Consider the following 27,191-nt stretch of genomic DNA (forward strand, 5'->3'; position numbering starts at 1 on the left):
TCACCTCTGGAGATTCTCCTCCATTACACACAAGGAATCCTTCTCCGCTCCTCAGCTTAGTATGATGGTGGAAGTAGTAGTGGGGATAGTGGGGGTTGTCATCATTCACTGGCCCCTGACTGTCCTGGTGAGGGGCCCCTGTATCCAGGAGGAGAATGAATGGAGCGGGGCCCGGCCTGGGCTCAGCTCTCTCTAGTCTCTTCTCTAGGAGTTATGGACACAGCTGAGCACAGCCCAGAGGTGGGACCTGCATCTATCAGACATTTATCTCCTGTGGAGCCACCAGAGATCTCCATGTTGGGGCCCCTGGAATCCATGTGGTAGGGGCTCTGAGAAGCGGGGCCCCTCCAGGCTCAGGAAGTGCGATTCTGGAGGTGACATCTGGTCTTGTCCCCTGGATGATTTCCTCTCCTCTTCTCATACAGGCGCCTGCAGTACTAGAAGCCTCCAGCTCCTCCAGTTCTCTCCTCTTCTCCTGAATGACCACCAAGGATGGACAGGAAGGAGATCAGCAGAAGAATATTAGACCTCACCTTGGAGATCATCTCCCTGCTGAGCGGAGAGGTAAACTTTTCTAGATTTCTCTCCTCTTTATTGTATTCTGTAACAAGTCAGACATCGGGAAGGAGAATCCATCATAGGAAGTGATAGGAAGAGTCCAGGGTCCTGGAGAACGGCCTCCAGACCTTCCAAGTGACGGAGAACCTGAAGATCAGCCCCCAATATGGTGAGTGATGTGTCATGTGACCAGTGACCAATAGTCATGTTGTAGGAGCCATGAGAAGGTAAGTAGGCACGTTGTACCAGGAGGAGAGGGCCGGAGGAGAGCACATGGCCCCTGAAGGGTTTATTCCCTAAGTGTCTCTCTCCATCCACAGGAGTACACAATAGTGAAGAAGACATCGGGGGACTGTGTGACTCCCATCATCCATCTCCAGGAGTCAGGAGGGCGGAGCAGGACCCCTCACCCCATCACAGAGCCTCCCCCTCACCCCCTGATACATGAGCAGAAGATCCTAGAACTCACCCACAAGATGATGGAGCTGCTGACTGGAGAGGTGACACTGCTGGGAATGCTGGGAAATTCTCCAGTAACAGCACTGGAGGGGTCTGGGTGATGACGGTGTCATTGTGTTGTCAGGTTCCTATAAGGTGTCAGGACGTCACTGTCTATTTCTCCATGGAGGAGTGGGAGTATATAGAAGGACACAAGGATCTGTACGAGGAGGCCATGATGGAGGAGCACCAGCCTCTTATATCACAGGGTAAGACCCGTCATGTGCAGTGTATACACGTGTGTGTGCAGTGACATGTAATGGAGGAGCACCAGCCTCTTATATCACAGGGTAAGAGCCGTCATGTGCAGTGTATACACGTGTGTGCAGTGACATGTAATGGAGGAGCACCAGCCTCTTATATCACAGGGTAAGAGCCGCCATGTGCAGTGTATACACGTGTGTGCAGTGACATGTAATGGAGGAGCACCAGCCTCTTATATCACAGGGTAAGAGCCGTCATGTGCAGTGTATACACGTGTGTGCAGTAACATGTAATGGAGGAGCACCAGCCTCTTATATCACAAGGTAAGAGCCGTCATGTGCAGTGACATGTAATGGAGGAGCACCGCCTCTTATATCACAAGGTAAGAGCTGTCATGTGCAGTGTGTACACGTGTGTGCAGTGGCATGTAATGGAGGAGCACCAGCCTCTTATATCACAAGGTAAGAGCTGTCATGTGCAGTGTATACACGTGTGTGCAGTGACATGTAATGGAGGAGCACCGCCTCTTATATCACAAGGTAAGAGCTGTCATGTGCAGTGTATACACGTGTGTGCAGTGACATGTAATGGAGGAGCACCAGCCTCTTATATCACAAGGTAAGAGCCGTCATGTGCAGTGTGTACACGTGTGTGCAGTGACATGTAATGGAGGAGCACCAGCCTCTTATATCACAAGGTAAGAGCCGTCATGTGCAGTGTATACACGTGTGTGCAGTGACATGTAATGGAGGATCACCAGCCTCTTATATCACAGGGTAAGAGCCGTCATGTGCAGTGTGTGCAGTGACATGTAATGGAGGAGCACCAGCCTCTTATATCACAAGGTAAGAGCCGTCATGTGCAGTGTATACACGTGTGTGCAGTGACATGTAATGGAGGAGCACCAGCCTCTTATATCACAAGGTAAGACCCGTCATGTGCAGTGTATACACGTGTGTGCAGTGATATGTAATGGAGGAGCACCAGCCTCTTATATCACAAGGTAAAACCTGTCATGTGCAACAATCCATAAAATGACAGATGTGGATGAACAGCAGGCAGCACTTTCACATGATTACATACTTCTTCAAGGCGTACATACATGGGGACGTACACGCTCAATAAACATACGTATCCTTTATGACATACAATTTCGTAATATTAAAAACAATAATACAATACATAAGTTACATAGCAGTGTTAGGGTGGGTTCACACGTGCGAGATTTCCACGTGGGTGCTAATGCGTGAGTTGAACACATTGCACCCGCACTGAATCCGGACCCATTCATTTCTATGGGGCTGTGCACATGAGCGGTGATTTTCACGCATCACTTGTGCGTTGCGTGAAAATCGCAGCATGCTCTATACTGTGCGTTTTTCACGCAACGCAAGACCCATATAAGTGAATGGGGATGCATGAAACTCGCAAGAATCCACAAGCAAGTGCGGATGCGGTGCGATTTTCTCGCATTGGTTGCTAAGATGAAAGTCTATTCACTGTGTTATTTTCCCTTATAACATGGTTATAAGGGAAAATAATAGCATTCTGAATACAGAATGCTTAGTAGAAGGTCAATTGAGGGTTAAACAAAAATAAAAATTAACTCCCCTCCTCCAATTGATCGCATAGCTGCCGGTCTCCTGTTCTTTCTTCAGAACCTGTCAAAGGACCTGTGGTTAGGGTTGACCGAACCCGATCTGTAAAGTTTGGGTTCGTACCGAACTTTAGGATTTTTAGACCCCGGACCCGAACCCGAACATTTCAGTAAAAGTTCGGGTTCGGTGTTCGGCGCTTTTTGAAAGGCTGCACAGCAGCCAATCAACAAGTGTTTAACTCTCTGCCCCTAGAAGCCATCACAGCCATGCCTACTAATGGCATGGCTGTGATTGGCCAGAGCAGCATGTGACCCAGGCTCTATATAAGCTGGAGTCCCGTAGCGCTGCACGTCACTCTGCTGTGCTTAGTGTAGGGAGAGGATGCTGCTGCTGTGAGGGAGAGAATAGGACAGAATCTGTGATCAGAACTCGAATCTAACTCAGCGATCTACATACATTTAGTTGTGTTGGTGCAGTGCACAATCTTTTTGCCCTGCCCTGAGCCCAATGACCGAAAAAAATAACTGCAAGCTCAGTGCACCAGCACTGCATATGTGCTTTTCTGACATTGAAATCCAAGCTTGAAAAACTGCACTAATAATCTGGTTGTCAAAAATCACCCTTTTCCAGGACGTCCCCCATGACAGCACATGGGAGGATGTCCAATCCAATCTCTGTTGGGACAGGAAGTGAGACAGATTAAAAGCCCCCCCCCCTTCCCTCCAATCTCCAGTGTCTTCCTGTCCCTACAGGGATGGGCAAGTGAAGCAGGTTTTTCTATTAGGAATCGTGGTGCTTACCTAGGCACCGGGGGCCAGGTCGGGTCGGGGGTCTGGCACTCCCCTCTCAGGCCAGGTCGGGCGGCGTCCCGTACGGCCCCGCTAGCTCCCCCTCCGGGGGTTCTCTAGCTTGTCCCGGCCTGCCTTGGACGGCGGCAGGCAGGACGCTGATGCCGCTTCTCCTCCGGGAGCTCTGGGCTCAGCAGCGCGCTCCTGACGGCGTCGTCGTTGCACATCTCGTGACGCGGCCATGACGTCACTTCCGGGTCAGCCGGAAACAAGATGGCGGCGCCCAGCACAAGCGCTGGAGGCCCGGAAGCCCGGTCTCGCGCTCAGGGGTTGACTCCCTCCCCCTGGGGGGTTGAGTTCCCTCTTATAAGAACGGAGCAGCGCGGCGGCAGAGGTGGAGGTAAGCCCCAGTGGGGAAGTTTTGAGCTGGTGTGTGTTGCTTAGCCACCATGGAGCCCCAAGCGTCAGCCAAATCCGAGATTGTGTCTGACCCCTCTGCTGCAGCCCATGTAAGTGTCCTTATCCTTATACCCTGGTGTACTCTCCCCAGTCATTGAGCACGGTTTCTCAGATTTTTTCCTAGGATAAAAAAAGTTCTGGGCAGTCGGCTCCCCAAGATCCCAGAAGGAAACCGAGAAAATGTGCGACTTGCGGGGAAAGGATGCATATATCTTACAAGAAGCAGTTATGTGCCGATTGCATTGCCAGGTTAATGAAGGAGGAGCAGCCGTCCTTTCGAACAGAACTTAGGAATATCGTTCGTGAAGAAGTACATGCTACGGTTTCTTCTCTAAACCCTCCGCCACCTCCTTCTCAACCTGACTCCCCTCCCCCAAAAAGAAGGAGGACTCAGGAGGACTCTGATTCTGATAATCAGGAAGTCTCGGACGGAGAGATTGAGGAGGACACCATCTCTGCTTCCGGTTCTTCAGACCACCCTAAAAGATTTTTATTTTCTACTGAAGACCTAGACGCCCTCCTCCATGCGGTTAGAGATACCATGCAAGTAGAGGAAGCTAGCTCTCCCATATCCGTTCAGGACGAGATGTTTTGGGGGTTAGGGGCAAAAAAGACTCGCCTATTCCTAGTAAATTCCCACCTGAAGGAGATAATTCTGGAGGAATGGAGGGAGGCCGAAAAGAAGCTAGTTATGCCTAGGGAATTTAAAAATCGGCTGATTTTTAATCCTGAGGATACTAAACTATGGCATGAAGTTCCCAAGATAGACATTCAGGTGGCGAAGGTCACAAAGAAGACCACCATCCCCTTTGAAGATTCCTCAAACTTAAAGGACCCTATGGATAGGAAGGCGGAGGGTCTACTTAAGAAGGCCTGGGAGTGTTCGTCTGCTCTTATTAATGCCAATATTACTGCCACCTCGGTAGCCAGGTCTATGGGGTTATGGCTGAATCAGCTAGAGAACCACCTTAGACTAAAAACCCCAAGGGAGGACATTTTAGAATCCATTCCCCTTCTTAAGATGGCTACGGCCTATCTGGCGGACTCTTCGGCCGAATCCATCAGGATTTCAGCTAGAAACAGCACCCTGGCGAATACGGCTAGAAGGGCCCTTTGGCTAAGAAGTTGGTCAGGGGATGTAGCGTCAAAGAATAAGCTCTGTTCGATCCCTTTCTCAGGTTCACATGTGTTTGGCCCAGTCCTAGATACAATCCTTGAGAGTGCCGCGGACAGGAAAAAGGGCTTTCCGGAAGAGAGATCTAAGAAGACTCAATCCTTTCGGAAGGATTCAGGCCAGGGACAGACACAGAATTTTTCAGGTAGAGGGAAAGGCAAATCGGGCAGGTGGAGCTACCCCAAAGGTGGGAAGGGGAGGGGGTTCCTTCTCAAACCCAACACTTCCTCTTACCAGAATAAATGACGCCAGACCAGTGGGGGGGGAGACTTCGGTTCTTCAGTCATCAATGGTCTTTAGTAACTCAGAACCCCTGGGTACTTCAGACTGTACGAGAGGGGTACAAAATAGAGTTCTGTCGTCCTCCCCCTCAGAGATTCTATGTTACCACTCCCCAGTCTCCGTCTCTAAAGAACCAGATGGTTCAGGACTTGGAGAAACTTTGCGCAATGGAAGCTATAGTTCCTGTTCCAAGACCCCAACAGGGCAGAGGCCACTACTCCAAACTGTTCTGGGTAAAAAAAACTGACGGTTCACTAAGAACTATCATAAACCTGAAGTTCCTGAACAGATGGATTCAATATTTCAGGTTCAAGATGGAGTCAATACGTTCAACGGTTCCACTGATTCCAGCAGGGGCATTGATGTGCACCATCGATCTCAAAGATGCCTACTGTCATGTCCCCATTTATCCAAGCCATCATCAGTTCCTCAGGTTCGCGGTGACGTTAGACGGCATAGTTCATCACTTCCAGTTCCAATGTCTTCCATTCGGGATTTCAAGTGCTCCACGCATCTTTACGAAACTAATAGTAGAGATAATGGCTTTCCTGAGACAACAGGGAATAACAATAGTCCCGTACTTAGACGACTTCCTCCTGACAGCATCCTAAGAGGTCCTTCTGCGGAACTATCTGCAGACGACGTTACGGGTTCTACAAGATTTAGGCTGGATAATCAACCTAGAGAAATCATCTTTGCATGAGCGAAAGGAAGATCTTTCTAGGCACCCTTCTGGACTCCCAGAGACAGATGTCCTTCCTTCCAGATTCAAAACGCGACGCTTTCATAGAAGAAATATCCACCTTCTAAAGAAGAAACCTCTGCTCCATCAGAGAGGCTATGCGGATACTAGGCTTGATGACATTCTGTATACAGATGGTCCAGTGGGCCCAGATCCACTCAAGGCCACTACAGGGTCTAGTTCTCACCAAGTGGGACAAAGACCAGAGGTCTCTAGACAGGAAGATCAGGATCCCAATGTCCATAAAAGAGTCCTTGAACTGGTGGATAACTCCCGACAACCTGCAGAGAGGGGTTCACTGGTTGAGAAGACCTTGTTTGACGGTGGTGACCGATGCCAGCATGACCGGTTGGGGTTCACACATAGAAGATCATCTCTTTCAGGGTTCATGGTCCCTGGCAGAGAGTCAGCGTTCCTCAAACGTAAGGGAATTAATGGCGGTACTAAAGTCTCTCCAAGCAGCAGAACTTCTCTTAAAAGGGAATCACGTTCAAGTTCTGTCAGACAATATAACTACAGTCTGCTATATAAGGCATCAAGGAGGAACTCAGAACCCAGGCCTTCAGGAGGTCGCAGAAAAAATCTTTCTTTGGGCACAGGAAAATATCCTATCTATCTAAGCCCTCCATATCAGAGGGAAGGACAACGTTACAGCAGACTACCTGAGCAGAAGAAGATTCCATCCGGGAGAATGGATGCTGAACAGGCAAGTCTTTCATCAGATCTGCAGGAAATGGGGGTACCCCCAGGTGGATCTCCTAGCCTCCAAAGAAAACGCCCAGGCGTCTCAGTTCTTTTCCCTAGATCCCAGCGGGGATCCTCTGGGGATAGATGCCATGTCAAAACCATGGGACATGGATCTAGCTTATGCCTTCCCGCCAATCCCGCTTATCCCGGCCACCTTGAGGAAGATCAGCGAGAGCTCGGGGAAGTTCATTTTCATAGGCCCAGCCTGGCCGAAGAGGAGCTGGTATCCCCTGTTAGACAGGCTAAAGGTAGAAGAACCAATATCACTCCCTCTGAAGCCAGACCTTCTCACTCAGGGGTCCCTTCTCCACCCGAATCTGGAGAAATGGAATCTGAAAGCCTGGATCCTGAAAGGAGAATGCTGAGCAGGCAGGGCTTGTCACATGCTGTGATTTCCACATTACAAAAAAAGTAGGAAACCAGTGACAAATGCTATTTATAGGAAGATCTGGAGCAGATTTAATTCCTGGTTGGCTGATACACATCCGTCCAGATCAACTCCTTCCATCGCGCAGATTCTTGACTTCCTACAGAGGGGCTTTGACCTGGGGCTACGCCCTAGCATGATCAAGGTGCAGATATCAGCCTTATCATCCTTCCTGGACTACCCACTAGCATAGCATCGTTGGATAAAAAGGTTCTTAAAGGCTATATCCAGACTAAAACCCACTCTGAGACAGACTGTTCCTCCTTGGGACTTATCTATAGTTCTAGATACCCTCTGTATGATCTCCTTTGAACCCTTGGACACCATTCCGTTAAAATTACTCTCCTGGAAGATGGCCTTCTTGGTAGCCATCACTTCAGCACGCAGAATTGGTGAACTTCAGGCCTTATCCATGAAGGAACCTTTCTTAAGAGTCTGCCCAGATCGAATAATTCTTCAGTTAGACCCAGCGTTCCTCCCTAAGGTCGTCTCTACTTTCCATAGGGAACAAGAAATATTCTTACCTTCTTTTTACGCCTCTCCTAGAGATCCGGAAGAGGAGAAATTCCATTGCCTGGACGTCCATCGGGCAGTCCTTGAATACCTTCGCCGAACAGAACCTGATAGGAAGGACTCAAACCTCTTTGTACAATTTGGTAAAGCAGGAAGAGGGAAGAAAGTGACTAAGAGGACTCTGACACAGTGGATCAAGTCAACAATTGTGGAAGCATATCGTCTTCAGGATAGTCCCTGTCCTATCTCTATCAGGGCACATTCTACTAGGGCAGTCGCAGCTTCCTGGGCGGAGAAGGCGAACGCCTCTATAGATCAGATTTGTCAGGCAGCCACCTGGACAAGTTAGAACACCTTTTGTAAACATTACAGGTTGAACCTACCGTCCAATCGTCAGGTTTCCTTTGGGCGTAAGGTTCTACAGGCTGTGGTCCCTCCCTGATGGCTAAGTTGGTAACTCTCCCATGTGCTGTCATGGGAGACGTCCTGGAAATCGGTAGTTAGTCTTACCGGTAACGTTCTTTCCAGGAGTCCAACATGACAGCACTACTAATTCCCTCCCTAATATGTGATTCAGTGTGATGTTAACATTGCTTATCATATTAGTAATAAAATTGTGTTGCATCCATCCGGTGTAGTAATTTAGAAGACACTGGAGATTGGAGGGAAGGGGGGGCTTTTAATCTGTCTCACTTCCTGTCCCAACAGAGATTGGATTGGACATCCTCCCATGTGCTGTCATGTTGGACTCCTGGAAAGAACGTTACCGGTAAGACTAACTACCGATTTTTGGCAATATACAACATCTGGTGCATTTGCAGGATTAGTCAGTGTGCAATTTAAGCTAGAAATACAGCCATAATTTTGCCAAAATCCACTATTTTACAGCCCTTGCAGCATCAGCACGTGTGAAATTCAAGGGTTATATACTGCTTTCATATTCTGTTATTAAACAAACACCCGTTTGGGGGAAAAAAGTTTATTTTGCAGCTTTTGGTGCATATGTCATTGTGAGATACCGCCTTCACATACTGTCTTTCTATTCAGTTATTTGAAATACAGCCATTTTGGGCACAAATCTTTAATTGCGGCCTAGTGTGGATTAGGGCGTGTGAGATACACCCTTTATATACTGTGGTTCTATTCAATAATTTGAAAAACACCCATTTTGGGCACAAATCTTTAATTGCGGCCTAGTCTGCATCTGTACGTGTGAGATACACCCTTTAGATACTGTGATTATATTCTTCTATTAATAAAACACGCTTTTTGGGCAAAAAAAAAATATTTTGCAGCATCAGCACGTGTGAAATTCAAGGGTTATATACTGCTGTCATATTCAGTTATTAAACTAAACAAAAACCCGTTTTGGGCACAAATCTTTAATTGCGGCCTAGTCTGGATCAGGGCGTGTGAGATACACCCTTTACATACTGTGGTTCTATTCTACTATTAATGAAACACCCATTTAGGGCAAGATCCTAAATTTGAGAAATATGAGGAGAGCGTCAAATAAGGGATGTGGCCCCGGTCGTGGTGCTGCTGGTGGAGCTCCTGTTGCAGGGAGAGGACATGGTCGATCTGTGCCAGCTACACGCACAAGTGAAACTCCTTCCTGCGAGTAGGCGACAGAACCTGAAGCGGTATTTGGTCGGGCCTAATGTGGCTCTACGAATGGTGAGGCTTGAACAAGTACAGACGATAGTAGATTGAATGGCTGACAGTGCCTCCAGTTCCTTCACATTGTCTCCCACCCAGTCTCCTGCTGAAACCGCAGAGTTGGCATCTGCAGCCCATGGGAATCTGTCTTTCACCTCACCCCCTTGCAAATCAGCCAAGAAGTCTGAGCCCTAAGTCATGCAGCAGTCTCTTCTGCTTTTTGATGACTCTATTAGCAGGGTTTCCCAGGGCCATCCACCTAGCCCTGCCCCAGAAGTGGAAGAGATTGAGTGCACCGAGGCCCAACCACTTATGTTTTAAGATGAGTACATGGGAGGACCGTCGCAGCACGTCTCGGATGATGACAAAACACAGGTCCCAACTGCTGGGGCTTTTGAAAGTGTGCAGACCGACAAGGAGGGCAGGGGTGCAGACTGGGTGGAAAATTATGAGGACGATGAGGTCCTCGACCCCACATGGAATCAAGGTCATGCGAGTGACCATTGTAGTTCGGAGAAAGAGGCGATGGTCGCACAGAGCCACCAGCACAGCAGAAGAGGGAGCAGGGTGCAAAAGCGGAGCGGCCGTCCCCTAGACAGTATGCCTGCTACTGCCCACCGCAGCAAGGGACCGAGCACACCAAAGCCAGCTCCAAGGAGTTCCCTGGCGTGGCAGTTCTTCAGACAATGTCCTGACAACAAGACACGAGTGGTTTGCACGCTGTGCAATCAGAGCCTGAAGCGAGGCATTAACGTTCTCAACCTGAGCACAACCTGCATGACCAGGCATCTAAGTGCAAAGCACGTGCTGCAGTGGAGTAGACACCTCAAAAACCAAGAAAGTTCTCTGGCTCCTCCGGCTTCCTTTTCTGCTGCAGTCTCGGCCTCTTCATCCACCTCTGGAGTGACAGTGCCACCTGCCATCCCGCAAACAGAGGATCTGCCAGCAACACCAACACCTGGGTCACCAAGCATCTCCACAATGTCCCACAGAAGCGTTCAGCTCTCCATCTCCCAAACACTGGAGTGGAAGTGGAAGTACCCCCCTACCCACCCGCGATCCCTGGCCCTGAATGCCAGCATTTCTAAATTACTGGCATTTGAAATGCTGTCATTCCATCTGGTGGAGATGGAGAGTTTTAAAGGCCTTATGGCGGTGGCTGTCCCACAGTACGTTGTGCCCAGCCGCCACTTTTCCAGGCGTGCCTTCCCTTCCCTGCACAACCAAGTAGGGGACAAAATCAGGTGTGCACTGTGCAACGCCATCTGTGGCAAGGTGCACCTCACTACGGATACGTGGACCAGTAAGCACGGTCAGGGACGTTATATCTCCCTAACAGCACACTGGGTAAATGCAGTGGCGCCTGGGCCTGAGCCGGATAGCAGTTTGGCGCATGTCCTTCCACCACCGAGGATTGCAGGGCGCTTCAGTTTAAAAACTGAATAAGAGAACGCAATCGCAGTCAAAACTGAAATTGCGTACCTACTCGCACGGGTTTGCCGCAATGCACCCGGGACGCATCCTCAGCCAAAATGTGACGCCCGTGTGAACCCTGCCTTATTAAGGCACAATATAAAAGGACCTGGAATCATGTACACAGATTATATTATTTGTTAGCCATTAGAGACAGTAGCAGGGTGCAGGAATGGTAATGCCTGCTCTGGGGTGCTACATATATAAGAACAGTACACTACATGCAGAATTATTAGGCAAATGAGTATTTTGACCACATCATCTTCTTTATGCATGTTGTCTTACTCCAAGCTGTATAGGCTCGAACGCCTACTACCAATTAAGCATATTAGGTGATGTGCATCTCTGTAATGAGAAGGGGTGTGGTCTAATGACATCAACACCCTATATCAGGTGTGCATAATTATTAGGCAACTTCCTTTCCTTTGGCAAAATGGGTTAAAAGAAGGACTTGACAGGCTCAGAAAAGTCAAAAATAGTGAGATATCTTGCAGAGGGATGCAGCACTCTTAAAATTGCAAAGCTTCTGAAGCGTGATCATCGAACAATCAAGCTTTTCATTCAAAATAGTCAACAGGGTCGCAAGAAGCGTGTGGAAAAACCAAGGCGCAAAATAACTGCCCATGAACTGAGAAAAGTCAAGCGTGCAGCTGCCAAGATGCCACTTGCCACCAGTTTGGCCATATTTCAGAGCTGCAACATCACTGGAGTGCCCAAAAGCACAAGGTGTGCAATACTCAGAGACATGGCCAAGGTAAGAAAGGCTGAAAGACGACCACCACTGAACAAGACACACAAGCTGAAACGTCAAGACTGGGCCAAGAAATATCTCAAGACTGATTTTTCTAAGGTTTTATGGACTGATGAAATGAGAGTGAGTCTTGATGGGCCAGATGGATGGGCCCGTGGCTGGATTGGTAAAGGGCAGAGAGCTCCAGTCCGACTCAGACGCCAGCAAGGTGGAGGTGGAGTACTGGTTTGGGCTGGTATCATCAAAGATGAGCTTGTGGGGCCTTTTTGGGTTGAGGATGGAGTCAAGCTCAACTCCCAGTCCTACTGCCAGTTTCTGGAAGACACCTTCTTCAAGCAGTGGTACAGGAAGAAGTCTGCAAGGTAAGAAAAACATGATTTTCATGCAGGACAATGCTCCATCACACGCGTCCAAGTACTCCACAACGTGGCTGGCAAGAAAGGGTATAAAAGAAGAAAATCTAATGACATGACCTCCTTGTTCACCTGATCTGAACCCCATTGAGAACCTGTGGTCCATCATCAAATGTGAGATTTACAAGGAGGGAAAACAGTACACCTCTCTGAACAGTGTCTGGGAGGCTGTGGTTGCTGCTGCACGCAATGTTGATAGTGAACAGATCAAAACACTGACAGAATCCATGGATGGCAGGCTTTTGAGTGTCCAAGAAAGGTGGCTATATTGGTCACTGATTTGTTTTGTTTTTGAATGTCAGAAATGTATGTTTGTGAATGTTGAGATGTTATATTGGTTTCACTGGTAAAAATAAATAATTGAAATGGGTATATACTTGTTTTTTGTTAAGTTGCCTAATAATTATGTACAGTAATAGTCACCTGCACACACAGATATCCCCCTAAAATAGCTAAAACTAAAAACTACTTCCAAAAATATTCAGCTTTGATATTAATGAGTTTTTTGGGTTCATTGAGAACATGGTTGTTGTTCAATAATAAAATTAATCCTCAAAAATACAACTTGCCTAATAATTCTGCACTCCCTGTATAAGAAAGCTGCTTTTGACTGTGAAATGAAAGAAATTACTGATTCATCTTCCCTCTGTCTCTTCTTCTTCTTAAACCAAATAAAGACAATTAATAACCAACATTTCAAGTCTTACTTACTTACTTCATCACTACATATTGGGGGCTTGGGCAGATAAGTGGCAGATGAGGTTTAGCACTGACAAATGTAAAGTTATGAACATGGGAAGGAATAATGCAAGTCACCCATACATACTAAATGGTAAAACACTCGGTAACACTGACATGGAAAAGGACCTGGGAATTTTAATAAACAGCAAACTAAGGCTACTTTCACACTGGCATTTCTGGGTCCGCTTGTGAGAACCGTTTCAGGGCTCTCACAAGCGGCTCAAAACGGATCAGTTTAGCCCCAATGCATTCTGAATAGATAAGGATCCACTCAGAATGCATCAGTTTACCTCCGTTCTGCCTTCTATTCCGCTCTGGGGGCGGACACCAAAACGCTGCTCGTCCACCTGACGATGCGGAGCCAAACGGATCTGTCCTGACTTACAACGTAAGTCAATGGGGACAAATCCGTTTTCACTGACACAATATGGTGCAATTGAAAACTGATCCGCCTCCCATTGACTTTCAGTGTAAGTAAAAACTGATCCGTTTGCATTATCATGAACGGATCCGGATTATTTTAATTTTTTTCATGGTAATGCAAACGGACCCGTTCTGAACGGATACAAGCGTTTGCATTATAGGTGCGGATCCGTCTGGTGTGAAAGTAGCCTTAGCTGTAGAAACTAGTGTCAGGCAGCTTCTGCCAAGGCCAATAAGATAATGGGTTGCATCAGAAGGGGCATAGATGCCCGTGATGAGAACATAGTCCTACCACTTTACAAATCGCTAGTCAGACCACACATGGAGTACTGTGTACAGTTCTGGGCTCCTGTAAACAAGGCAGACATAGCAGAGCTGGAGAGGGTCCAGAGGAGGGCAACTAAAGTCATAACTGGAATGAGGCAACTACAGATCCCAGAAAGATTATCAGCATTAGGGTTATTCACTTTAGAAAAAAGACGACTGAGGGGAGATCTAATTACTATGTATAAATATATCAGGGGTCAGTACAGAGATCTCTCCCATCATCTGTTTATCCCCAGGACTGTGACTGTGACGAGGGGACATCCTCTGCGTCTGGAGGAAAGAAGGTTTGTACACAAACATAGAAGAGGATTCTTTATGTTAAGAGCAGTGAGACTATGGAGCTCTCTGCCTGAGGAGGTGGTGATGGTGAGTACAATAAAGGAATTCAGGAGGGGCCTGGATGTATTTCTGGAGTGTAATAATATTACAGGCTAGAGCTACTAGAGAGGGGTCGTTGATCCAGGGAGTTATTCTGATTGGAGTCGGAAAGAATTTTATTTCCCCATAAGTGGGGAAAATTGGCTTCTACCTCACAGTTTTTTTTTTTGCCTTCCTCTGGATCAACTTGCAGAATAACAGGCTGAACTGGATGGACAAATGTCTTTTTTTGGCCTTATGTACCATGTTACCTACTTTTCCACCATTGTTACACGTCCTTCCACTGCTGTTTTCCCTTTCATGTGCTAGACCAAGTTACATACTGGTTTAAAAGCGAATACACTGTTTGCCTGACCTTTTACTGTTGCTGGACTCCATGTCTGCGCCTTTTCTCTGACAAGCCTCACAAGAACTACAATACAGAGAATCGAGTCTCACCTATGGAGACCTCCTTTTGCTCCCAGATCCGATGTCTAGCCTCGCAAGAGTTCAAAACGGGGATTAAAGGGAACCTGTCACCTCTACTATGCTACCTTCACTCACTGAGCGTTTCTAAATGTTCATTGTGTTATGCCTCATGCAGACGTCCGTGTCAGTTTTGGATAAGTGGTAACACGGACCGTGTTCAATCCGTGTTTTTCTTCCGAGACAGATCCGTGTTGGGTCCGTGGGTCAGTTTTTTGCTGTCTATGTTGCATCTGTGTTTCACTAACACTCAACAGCTGAAAAATAATTTTCAAAGACTCTCTTGTTAATGATCCGTGAAATACGGATGGCATCCGTGGTTTTCACAGACCCTTAGACTATAATGGGCGTGACGGAAAAAATAGAGCATGCATCCGTGGTAAAAAAAAACTGACCCACGGACCGTGCTGAAACACTGATGTGTGAATACCTGCGGTTTGCAGTGTTTTACGGGAGTAGTGGCGGGCGGTCGGAGGTGCCATCGGGTCCCCGTGCGGCTGTAATAGGGACCCGATGGCATGGAAGGCAGCGCGATGGCTTCCTTAGGCATCGGCGCTGCCTTCCGGTGAAGAGCCTGTGAGATCGAGCCCCCTGAATCTCACAGGCAGGAAGCTGTATGAGTAATACACACAGTATTACTCATACAGCCAATGCATTCCAATACAGAAGTATTGGAATGCATTGTAAAGGGGATCAGACCCCCAAAAGTTGAAGTCCCAAAGTGGGACAAAAAATAAAGTGAAAAAATATAAGTTGAAAAAATAAAGTTTTCCCCCCCAAAAATTAAAAGTTTAAAGTAAAAAGCAAAAACTAAAACATAATTTCCCCCAAATAAAGTAAAAAAAATTGGTAAAAAAGTTGACATATTAGGTATCGCCGCGTCCGTATCTAACGGCTCTATAAACATATCACATGACCTAACCCCTCAGATGAACACCGTAAAAAATAAAACGTAAAAACTGTGCTAAATAAACCACCTTATATAACAAAAAGTACAACAGCAAGCGATCAAAAATAGTACCAATCTAACCGTCACCTCATCCTGCAAAAAATGAGCCCCTACCTAAGATAATCGCCCAAAAACGGAAAAAAAATATGGTTCAGAAAATGGAGACACTAAAACAAAAAAAAATACATATTAGGTATCTCCGCGTCCGTAATAACCGGCTCTATAAAAATATCACATGACCTAACCCCTCAGGTGAACACCGTAAAAATAATAAAAACAGTGTAAACAAAAGCCATTTTTGGTCACCTTACATCACAAAAAGTGTAATAGCAAGCGATCAAAAAGTCATATGCAAAAAGTCAAAATGAGACCCTACCTAAGATAATCGCCCAAAAACTGAAAAAACTATGGCTCTCAGAATATGGAGACACTAAAACATGATTTTTTTTTTGTTTCAAAAATAAAATCATTGTGTAAAACTTACATAAATAAAAAAAATTGTATACATATTAGGTATTAAAATTCTACTATGGTCTTGTTAGACCAACAAATCCCTATAGGGGTCACTAACTGATATTTAAAAAAATATATAAACTTATCTTTATTAATGCCAATATAAGACTTACATACACAAAAACTTATTTAAAATTATCAGGGTTCAGTGAGATAATAATAGGCTGTTATTTCTATGCGCTAATGACTCTTAGCGATATTGGGATATTCCCTTATGCTTATGGGGTGCATTGTTGAGGCACATGCAAATGCATACTATAGAGGACCTCTTATGTATTATATTTTATGGGGTAATTATGACCGGTCCACATCAACAGCCTTTATATTTCAAGTTGTTGATCTACTACATGTGAAATTCAGGAGTGACAAGTTCACTGTATGTTACAGTATATCTGTGCGTGCTCCAACTAGCACTATCTCCTATATTCCCTATTATGGGATAACCTTATTGGCAGTCTGAGTACTCTATTCAATTTTCTGCTAGGTACCAAAAAAACGACCACCCTATCCCGTAGTTTCTAAAATGGAGTCAATTTTGTGGAGTTTCTACCCTAGGGGTGCATCAGGGGGGCTTCAAATGGGACATGGTGTCAAAAAACCAGTCCAGCAAAATCTGCCTTCCAAAAACCGTATGACATTCCTTTCCTTCTGCGCCTTGCCGTGTGCCCGTACAGCAGTTTACGGCCACATATGGGGTGTTTCTGTAACCTACAGAATCAGGGCCATAAATATTAAGTTTTGTTTGGCTGTTAACCCTTGCTTTGTAACGGGAAAAAAAATCTTAAAATTGAAAATCTTCCAAAAAAATGAATTTTTAAATTATATCTCTATTTTTGATTAATTCTTGTGGAACATCTAAAGGATTAACAAAGTTTGTAAAATCAGTTTTGAATACCTTGAGGGGTGTAGTTTCTAGAATGGGGTCATTTTTGGGTGGTTTCTATTATGTAAGCCTCACAAAGTGACTTCAGACCTGAACTAGTCCTTTTCAAGATTTGCTTCTAAACTTCTAAGCCCCCAAAAATAAAATGTCATTCCCAAAATGATCCAAGCATGAAGTAGACATACGAGGAATGTAAAGTAATAACTATTTTTGTATATATTACTATGTATTATAGAAGTAGAGGAATTCAAACTTAAAAATGTGAAAATTTGTCAAAATTTTCGGTAAATTTGGTATTTTTTTTATAAAAAAAAATGCTTTTTTTTTTACTCCATTTTACCAGTGTCATGAAGTACAATATGTGACAAAAAAACATTTTCAGAATGGCCTGGATAAGTCAAAGCGCTTTAAAGTTATCACCACATAAAGTGACACTGGTCAGATTTGCAAAAAATGGCCTGGTCCCTAAGGTGAAAATTAGCCCAGTTCCTAAGGGGTTAAAGACTATGTACACCTTTTGGGGGCAATTTTTTTTATTATTGCATTGTTTTTTTTTCTGTACAGAGCTGAGATGCTCTATTAGCAGCCTGTGGATTTTCTCTCTTTCAGTCAGCCAGGGAGCTGGTGGGCTCCTTATCTCTGCTCTCTGACATTATAAACACTCATTAAGACTCAGTTCTTATCTTACTGATATGAAGGTGACTTAAATACCTGTTTATGACCTCTTAGTAATTTAGAGATAAGGGTTATTAGATGACCAGCACAAAGTGAAAGTACCAGTCACACAGTAAGAAAAACGGTTAACTCTCTAACAGAATGGCTCAATATTTGTAATAAAGGCAAATAGAAAAAAAGATTTTTAGCCAAAAATAAGTAAAATACCGTCAAAATAAAATTGCCTCTGATGGTGTACATAGCCTTAAAGGTACCAAATTTCTCACCTATTGAGAGAGTCCTAGATCTTTCCAGTCACACTGCACTTGTAAGGAGATTCTTAATTCAGGGCAGTTTAATGAGAGTATCACTTTAAGGCCTCATGCACACAAACGTTTTTTTTCGTTTACGTACCGTTTTTTGCGTTCCATATACGGAACCATTCATTTCAATGGGTCCGCAAAAAAAACTGAATGTTCTCTGTATGCATTCCGTTTCTGTTCTATTTAAAGCTAGAACATGTCTTATTATTGTCCGCGTAACGGACAAGGATAGTACTGTTCTAGTAGTGGCCAGATGTTCCGTTCCGCAAAAAACTGAATGCACAAAAAACAAATTAACCCCTGCAGCTGACACAGAAGTAGCCCTTTGTAGTCTTGAGGGATTTCTTCATGTAAATTCAAAGTTCATCGGATTCCTCCCAGAATAAACTGAGGTCAGGTTTCTATTGTATGACATCTATTCATAGAGATTTTATAATTCTGTTTTCCTATGGACTGTACAGTAATACTATATATACAGCTATGACAATATGACCTATTTATAAAATACTATTATAAGCTAAGCTGATTATGGGACTGAGGTGCTCGCTGAAACTCTGGGGATCCACAGGGCCACCTAACATACCGGTAGTCGTGAAATATGTGGGTAGTGGACCTTGGCATGTAGAGATCGTCTCAACTCCACACGATTCAGCTGGCAACAAACAAGTTTTACAGTTACAAATACACACTGACAGAGGTTCATTAAGGAAGGTCTTGTTAGACCCCTACATATCCGTCCCAGACCACCACAGAGTACTGAAAAAAAGTGTTACCGCTATTGTTCAATTTCAGTGTTTTTGTGGGAGATTCTCCTGGTCGGGTAAAAGAAGCCTGTTGCTAGTCCCAGGTTTCAGCACCATGTTGTGTTATGGAAACCCTATTTTCTGGAATTTGGGACAGTCTACAGAGGGCCTCCAAGTCTGTCAGTGTGGTTCAAATGAATCCTTTATGAATATATCCTGTATAAATCCAGTTTATACTATACCAGTATGAACTTATTTTCTCCAGTTTGCACCATCCTATGTTTTAGAAATGCAGAACTCATCTTTAATTAGTCCCAGAAATGGCCCTGATCACACATTTGGTTTTTGAACCAAATCCAGAAGCACATTCAAAATCAATGACTTGCTGTAAACCTATAGTTCCTGATGGATTCACTTCTAGACTAAAAGAAATGTTATACGTTTGTCTGCTTCATAGTTTGGAAAGAAAACACAAATTAAAATTTTTATCTTTACAGAAAATTCCAGTAGGAATTCTGAGGAAAACTTCAGGTTATCGCTAAAATATAAAGTAGAAGATGAAGACATTATGCAGCGCTCTTCAGGGAAAACCCGTAATGTACATCCAGGACTTCACAGTGCAAATCTGTCAGATAATCCTCCTAATTGTAAGAAACTTTCTCGTGACCAATCGCAGATTATTACCACAAGTACAGGTCATAAAGGGGGTAAAAGGTTCCAGTATGGCAAAAAAAGTATTTATACACCGAGAAGAATTCACGCAGGAGAGAAGCCATATTCATGTTCAGAATGTGGGAAATGTTTTACACAAAAATCACATCTTGTTACACATAAGAGAAGTCACACAGGTCAGAAGCCGTATTCATGTTCAGAATGTGGGATATGTTTTTCACGTAAAGCATACCTTGTTATACATGAGAGACGTCACACAGGAGAGAAGCCATATTCATGTTCAGAATGTGGGAAATATTTTACACATTATTCAAGTTTTCTTAGACATAAGAGAGGTCACACAGGAGAGAAACCATATTCATGTTCAGAATGTGAGAAATGTTTTGCACAAAAATCATCTCTTGTTATACATCAGAGATGTCACACAGGAGAGAAGCCATATTCATGTTCAGAATGTGGGATATATTTTACACATAAATCACAGCTTGTTGCACATTCAAGAAGTCACACAGGAGAGAAACCATATTCATGTTCAGAATGTGGGAAATGTTTTGGACAAAAATCATATCTTGTTATACATCAGAGATGTCACACAGGAGAGAAGCCATATTCATGTTCAGAATGTGGGATATATTTTACACATAAATCAAGTTTTCTTAGACATGAGAGAAGCCACACAGGAGGGAAACCATATTCATGTTCAGACTGTGGGAAATGTTTCAGAGATAAATCCAGTCTTGTTAGGCACGAGAGATGTCACACAAGAGAGAAGCTGTATTCGTGTTCAGAGTGTGGAAAATGTTTTACAAATAAACCAGATCTTATTACACATGAGAGAACTCACACAGGAGAAAAGCCATAATCATGTTCAGAATGTGGGAAATGTTTTACACAAACATCAAATCTTGTTAAACATAAGAGAGGTCACACATGAGAGAAGCCACTTTTGATATTTTAGGTGTGGAGAATGTTTTGTAACAAAATAAAATTCTAAAACTCATAGATCAGAAGAAACAATATTATTTTTGGAATATGGGAAAATCCATTATTTAAACTATGTTAGGCTATTTTCATACTTGCGGCAGTGTGATCCGGCAAGCAGTTCCGTCGTCTGAACTGCCTGCCGGATTCGCCGATCTGGATGTGACTGAAAGCATTTGTGAGACACATCCGGATGCGGATTTGTCTCACAAATGCATTGCAAGAGCGAATCAGTCTCTCCGCTTGTCATGCGGACAGACGGATCCGTCTTGTATCTTTTTTCACATTCCTATGGGGAAAAATGCTGAATCCGGCATTCAGGCAAGTTTTCAGTTTTTTTCGCCGGAGATAAAACCGTAGAATGCAATGGTTTTATCTTTTGCCTGATCAGTCAAAATGACTGAACTGAAGACATCTTGATGCATCCTGAACAGATTACTCTCCATTCAGAATGCATGGGGATATGCCTGATCAGTTCTTTTCCGGTATAGAGCCCCTGTGATGGAACTCTATGCCGGAAAAGAAAAACGCTAGTGTGAAAGTACCTATTCACAGACAGGGAAATAACTGCAGATATTTTTTACTTGTGGTGTTTGTTTCTTTTGTTACTGCCATGGCAAGTTGCATTGTGACCCTATTGACAATCAATAAATCATGTTATGTGACATGTCTCTGTGTACCTCCAGCCTATAATCTTTATTTTTGGGTGGAATTATTTTGGATCTACCAAATTATATTTCTCATAAAAAATAAGACCTTTATCTTCTTCCAGAGCAGTGAAAACTTCCATGAACCTTGCTTCTTATCTCTGTATTCATATCTCCACCCACACTGCGGGAGAAACCATAGTGACATGAGGAAAGTAACCTTAAAAACTCCGGGCGAATCTAAGTTCCACTCGGTGGAATAGACAAACAAAAAAGAGGGTGGGGGCGCACAATAGGGTAGTACGTTCAAAACAAAGTAAATTGAAAGATAAAGGTGCTCACCTTTTAGGGTTGTGCTAAAAATAGACACAACTCTATTGTAGACTTGTAGGTAGATATATATATATATATATATATATATATATATATATACCTTTAGGATCCAGGAATGCAGCCGCAGAAGAAGTATCTTTGGGATCGGATGCCCAATCCCCCAAAGGGTGCTTGTGGTAAAGGAAATTCTGGTCAGGCGCAAAATCACTGGTTCAAGTAGGTGTTAGGATCTGGACTTGAACCTGGGACCTCTCCTGTGTCTGGCGGTGCCTCTACTTGCTGAGCCACCTGAAGTGCTGGACAGTTCCTTAGACTATTCCTTGAATGATCTTGTCTTGAATCTTGTTTGCCTTGAACCTTGAACCCCTTGCTCCTCCCATGAACTTCCTGATTTAAGCCATGTCTCTGCACTTCCTGGTTGCCAGATTATTGTGCCTTTACCAGCCAATATCTTGCTCTTGTCTATACTGCTGCCGACCGTATCTCTGCTACCATCCGTTACTGACATTTGGCTTGTTCCTCGACTACGCTCCTGCTTAATCCCAACCTGCACTATTTGTTACCGACTTTGGCTTGTTATTCAACCACGCTTCTGCTTGATCCCTGTCTGCTATATCTGCTACTGGACCTCGGCTTGCTCACCTCCTGCTGGGGCTATCCTGAGGACCGCGACCTGGTACTAACACGCAGCAAAGTCCATCTCCACCATCAGGAGCTCTGGCGAATACCGGTTAGTACTTAGACCCCGCACCTCAGGTGAACCCGTGTCATTAGCCAGGGTGACCAGTGTAAATATCTGATACTGCTGCTATAGCTACTGGCCTCCGAGCCTGACTCCAGACCGTGACAGAATAATCTGGCCCAAAACATGGAGGCCGCTGTAGCAGCTGCTGTGGCTCCTCTCAGGGTACAAATCTCTGAGTTGCAGGCATTTGGTGTTAACTACCAGGAAAAGTTTGCTGATTTACAAATTGAAGTGAAAGGGCTACAAGAGGACATCCTTGATCTGCATAGACAATTGCGGGACTTTCGTTCCCGTGATACTGCTGCTGTAGATACTAACGCACGAATGCCCCTACCACTCAAGTTTAATGGAGACCATCACCATTACAGAGGTTTCCTTAATCAGTGTCGTATATACTTTCAGATGCAACCAGCTGCATTTTCTTCTGACAGGAAAAGGGTGCTGTTTATTATTAATCTCCTGACTGAGGAAGCCTTAGCCTGGGCCTCCCCTTATGTGGAGAAAGATGATGTCATCCTGGATAATTTCAATAATTTTGTGGCTGCTATGAATCAAGTTTTCGATGATCCTAACCGCTGCGCTACTGCTGAGGCAAAATTACACAAATTAAGGCAGGGTAGACGCTCTGTTGCAGAGTACACCACAGAATTCCGACGTTGGATCTCAGATACCAATTGGAATCCAGCAGCACAAAAGAGTCAGTTCCGTCAAGGACTCTCTGAACAAGTAAAAGATGAGCTAGCCAGAGTAGAAAGTCCTGAAGACCTTGAGGCTTTTATTAAATTATGTATTCGAATTGATCAGCGGCTTACTGAAAGGAGAAAAGAGAGACTGGGAATCCTAGGCAGTAATGGTGACATGCGTTTTTCTACTAGCCAGTTTACGCCTAAGGGTCCAAGAGTTCTTCCAGATTCTGACAGTCCAGAACCTATGCAGGTGGATGCTATTAAAAGATCTATTACTACTCAGGAGAAAGAAAGACGACGTTCAGAGAACTTATGTCTTTATTGTGGAAACGCTGGACACTACGCAATTAATTGTCCCAATAAATTTAGAAGAACAATTGCGGCAACTGATGTTGTATCTGAACAAATAAACTCAATTTCTCAGTCTGTCTCTCCTTTGATTCAGGAAGCAAATAAAGTCAATTCTTTATCAACTCATTTTATCATCCCTATAAAGCTTATCGTTGAAGATGGTGAAATACCTTGTTCTGCTATGCTGGACTCAGGGGCCGGGGGAAACTTCATGGACATTGAATTTGCCCAAAATCATAACATTCAAATAAGAAATAAACTCACCCCTGTTGATATGGAAACTGTGGATGGCTCACCCTTATCTTCAGGACCTGTTACCCATGAGACTGTTTCACTTAAACTTCTAATTGAGACTGACCATCAGGAGACTATCAGTTTTCAGCTGATCACATCACCCAAGTTCCCTATCATCCTGGGCATTCCTTGGTTCTCTATCCATAATCCCTCCATCAACTGGGAAACACGTTCTTTAAGTTTTACCTCTGACCATTGCAAAAAACATTGCAGGGAATCTTATCAAATAAGCCCTCCACCAACCCTGGATTCACAAGCAGTTATGGTAACTACCCAGTCATATGACAAGCTACCTCCACAATATCTTGAGTTTCGTGACGTTTGTGATAAAAAGAACGCCGATCAGCTGCCTCCTCATCGCTCGTATGATTGCCCCATTGAATTGCTTCCAGGGGCAGAAATACCCTTTGGCCGCCTTTTTTCTTTATCAGAACCTGAGCTGAAGGTGCTCCGGGAGTGGCTTAATGAGAATCTGGAAAAGGGTTTTATCAGACACTTAACCTCTCCTGCTGGGGCAGCCTTGTTCTTTGTGGAGAAAAAGGACTCAACCCTGCGTCCGTGTATCGACTACAGAGATTTAAACAGAATCACAATTAAAAATCGCTATCCACTTCCACTGATTCCAGAAATGCTCGAGAGACTCCGCTCCGCCAAGCTCTTTACCAAATTAGATTTACGGGGGGGCATACAACCTTGTCCGCATTCGTCCTGGAGATGAATGGAAAACTGCTTTCAGAACCAGATATGGACATTTTGAGTCTTTGGTCATGCCCTTTGGACTGTGCAATGCTCCCGCAACCTTTCAGCATTTTATTAATGATGTTTTCCGAGATTTGCTGGATCAGTTTGTAATAGCCTATTTGGATGATATTCTAATTTTTTCTGATAATTTGGAAGAACACCACAAGCATGTCTGTATTGTCCTCAAGAGACTAAAGCAGAATCAACTTTACATAAAACTAGAGAAATGCGAGTTTGAACAAAGTCAGATCCAGTTCTTGGGTTACATAATTTCTTCTGAAGGGGTAAGCATGGATCCCGATAAGATCAAAGCAGTGGTGGATTGGCCTGTCCCTACGAATGTTAAGGAGATACAACGATTTGTTGGATTTGCCAACTTTTACAGGAGATTTATAAGGAATTTCTCCAAGGTAATAGCTCCAATTACACAGATGACAAAGAAAGGAATACCCTTTTTGTGGTCATCTGAGTCACAAGCTGCCTTTATTAAACTAAAGACTCTCTTCACTACTGCACCAATACTGGTACATCCAGATCCTGAACTACCTTTCATCGTAGAAGTTGATGCTTCAGATTCTGCTGTGGGAGCTATTCTTTTCTCAGCGAATTGGAGAAAAAATGCTGCTTCATCCTTGTGCTTATTTCTCTCGACTGATGTCTCCAGCCGAGAAGAATTATGACATTGGAAACAAGGAGCTGCTGGCAATTAAGCAAGCATTTTCTGAGTGGAGGCATCTGCTGGAAGGGGCTAAGCACCCTGTAACCGTTCTCACGGATCACAAAAATTTAGAATTTATTCGTTCTGCCAAGAGGTTGTCATCTAGACAAGCACGTTGGACCCTATTTTTCTCGAGGTTCAATTTCGTTATCTCGTACCGCCCTGGGTCAAGGAATGGTAAGGCTGATGCCCTGTCACGGATGTTGTCTGGGCCTCTCCAGGAAAGCAACTCTGAATGTACGATCCTGCCTCAAAAGAACTTTCTAGGGGCCATGAGTTCTAAGACCTTTCTTAATCTTCTCAAGAAGGGGTATGAGAATGACCCACTTCTTAATCATCCTCCTAAAGACTTTAACCTCAAGTACAGCAACGGTTTTTGGACTCAAGCGCATTGCCTCTATGTACCTGAATCAGTTAGAGTAGAAGCCCTCAGGTTGGTTCACGACTCTAAACTTGCTGGTCATTTTGGGGTTTCTAAGACAGAGGAACTCTTATCACGTTCCTTTTGGTGGCCTGGGTACAAGAAAGATGTCAAGAGTTATGTGGCTTCGTGTCGAACCTGTGCTCGCAATAAGACACCCCGATCGTCTCCTCTGGGGTTACTTCAACCACTGCCTGTTCCATCAAGACCATGGGGGTCAATTTCGATGGACTTTGTGGTCGACCTTCCCCTTTCTAAAGGGATGACCACCATCCTGGTAGTTGTGGACCGTCTCACTAAAATGGCTCATTTTATTCCAGTTAAGGGGGTACCCTCTGCCGAACATACTGCAGAAGTAATGGTCCGGGAAGTTTTTAAACTACATGGAATTCCTGATGATGTGGTGTCTGACAGAGGAGTACAGTTTACCTCTAAATTTTGGAGAAGTTTTTGCTCAGCATTGGGTGTAACAATTAATCTGTCCTCAGCTTTTCATCCACAGTCTAATAGTCAGACCGAGAGGACCAATCAAACCTTGAAGCAATACCTTCGATGTTTTGTGAGTTATCTTCAGGATGATTGGGTGGACTACCTTCCTACGGCAGAGTTTGCTTATAATAACTCTAAACATAGCTCCACTTCCCAAAGCCCCTTTTTCCTAAACACTGGGTATCATCCAGTTTTTATTCCAGGTCTACCTATTTCAACCCCAATTCCTGCTGTTACAGACAGATTAACTTCATTACAGGAGATCCAGGAGAAATTGACGGATACATTGAAGGAGGCTCAGGAATATTACAAGAAAGCTGCTGACAGACATCGGAGATCAATCCCCACCTTTCAAGTAGGTGACAAAGTTTGGTTATCTACCAAAAATTTGAAGGTTCAGGTTCCATGTGCTAAGTTGGGTCAAAAGTTTGTGGGACCTTTTGAGATTTCTGCTCAAATCAACCCGGTCACTTTTCGCCTAAAACTTCCCGACAATATGAGGATTCACCCTGTTTTTCATGTATCGCTACTTAAAACGTTTCATGAAAATACTTTTTCTGGAAGAATTCATCCTCCTCCTCCACCTGTTGAAGTACAGGGTGAAGAAGAATTTGTGGTGGAAAAAATTCTTGACTCCAGGATCTTTCGGAAAAAATTACAATATCTGGTTCAATGGGAAGGATATGGGCCAGAAGAAAACTCTTGGGAGCCGGATGAGAATGTTCATGCCCCTAGATTAACAAAGGAATTCCACCAGAGGTTTCCTCACAAACCTGGCCCTAAGACATCCAGGGGATGTCCTGGGAGGACGGGAGTACTGTTAGGATCTGGACTTGAACCTGGGACCTCTCCTGTGTCTGGCGGTGCCTCTACTTGCTGAGCCACCTGAAGTGCTGGACAGTTCCTTAGACTATTCCTTGAATGATCTTGTCTTGAATCTTGTTTGCCTTGAACCTTGAACCCCTTGCTCCTCCCATGAACTTCCTGATTTAAGCCATGTCTCTGCACTTCCTGGTTGCCAGATTATTGTGCCTTTACCAGCCAATATCTTGCTCTTGTCTATACTGCTGCCGACCGTATCTCTGCTACCATCCGTTACTGACATTTGGCTTGTTCCTCGACTACGCTCCTGCTTAATCCCAACCTGCACTATTTGTTACCGACTTTGGCTTGTTATTCAACCACGCTTCTGCTTGATCCCTGTCTGCTATATCTGCTACTGGACCTCGGCTTGCTCACCTCCTGCTGGGGCTATCCTGAGGACCGCGACCTGGTACTAACACGCAGCAAAGTCCATCTCCACCATCAGGAGCTCTGGCGAATACCGGTTAGTACTTAGACCCCGCACCTCAGGTGAACCCGTGTCATTAGCCAGGGTGACCAGTGTAAATATCTGATACTGCTGCTATAGCTACTGGCCTCTGAGCC

General features: G+C 44.6%; 1 pseudogene; it reads left to right on the forward strand.

Annotated features, from left to right (window-relative positions):
- Nucleotides 1-1,209: 1,209 nt before the first annotated feature.
- Nucleotides 1,210-27,191, forward strand: part of LOC122930355 — a 48,340-nt pseudogene continuing 22,358 nt past the window's right edge.

Source organism: Bufo gargarizans, chromosome 1 (assembly GCF_014858855.1).
Source record: "Bufo gargarizans isolate SCDJY-AF-19 chromosome 1, ASM1485885v1, whole genome shotgun sequence".
Classification (NCBI taxonomy): Eukaryota; Metazoa; Chordata; class Amphibia; order Anura; family Bufonidae; genus Bufo; species Bufo gargarizans.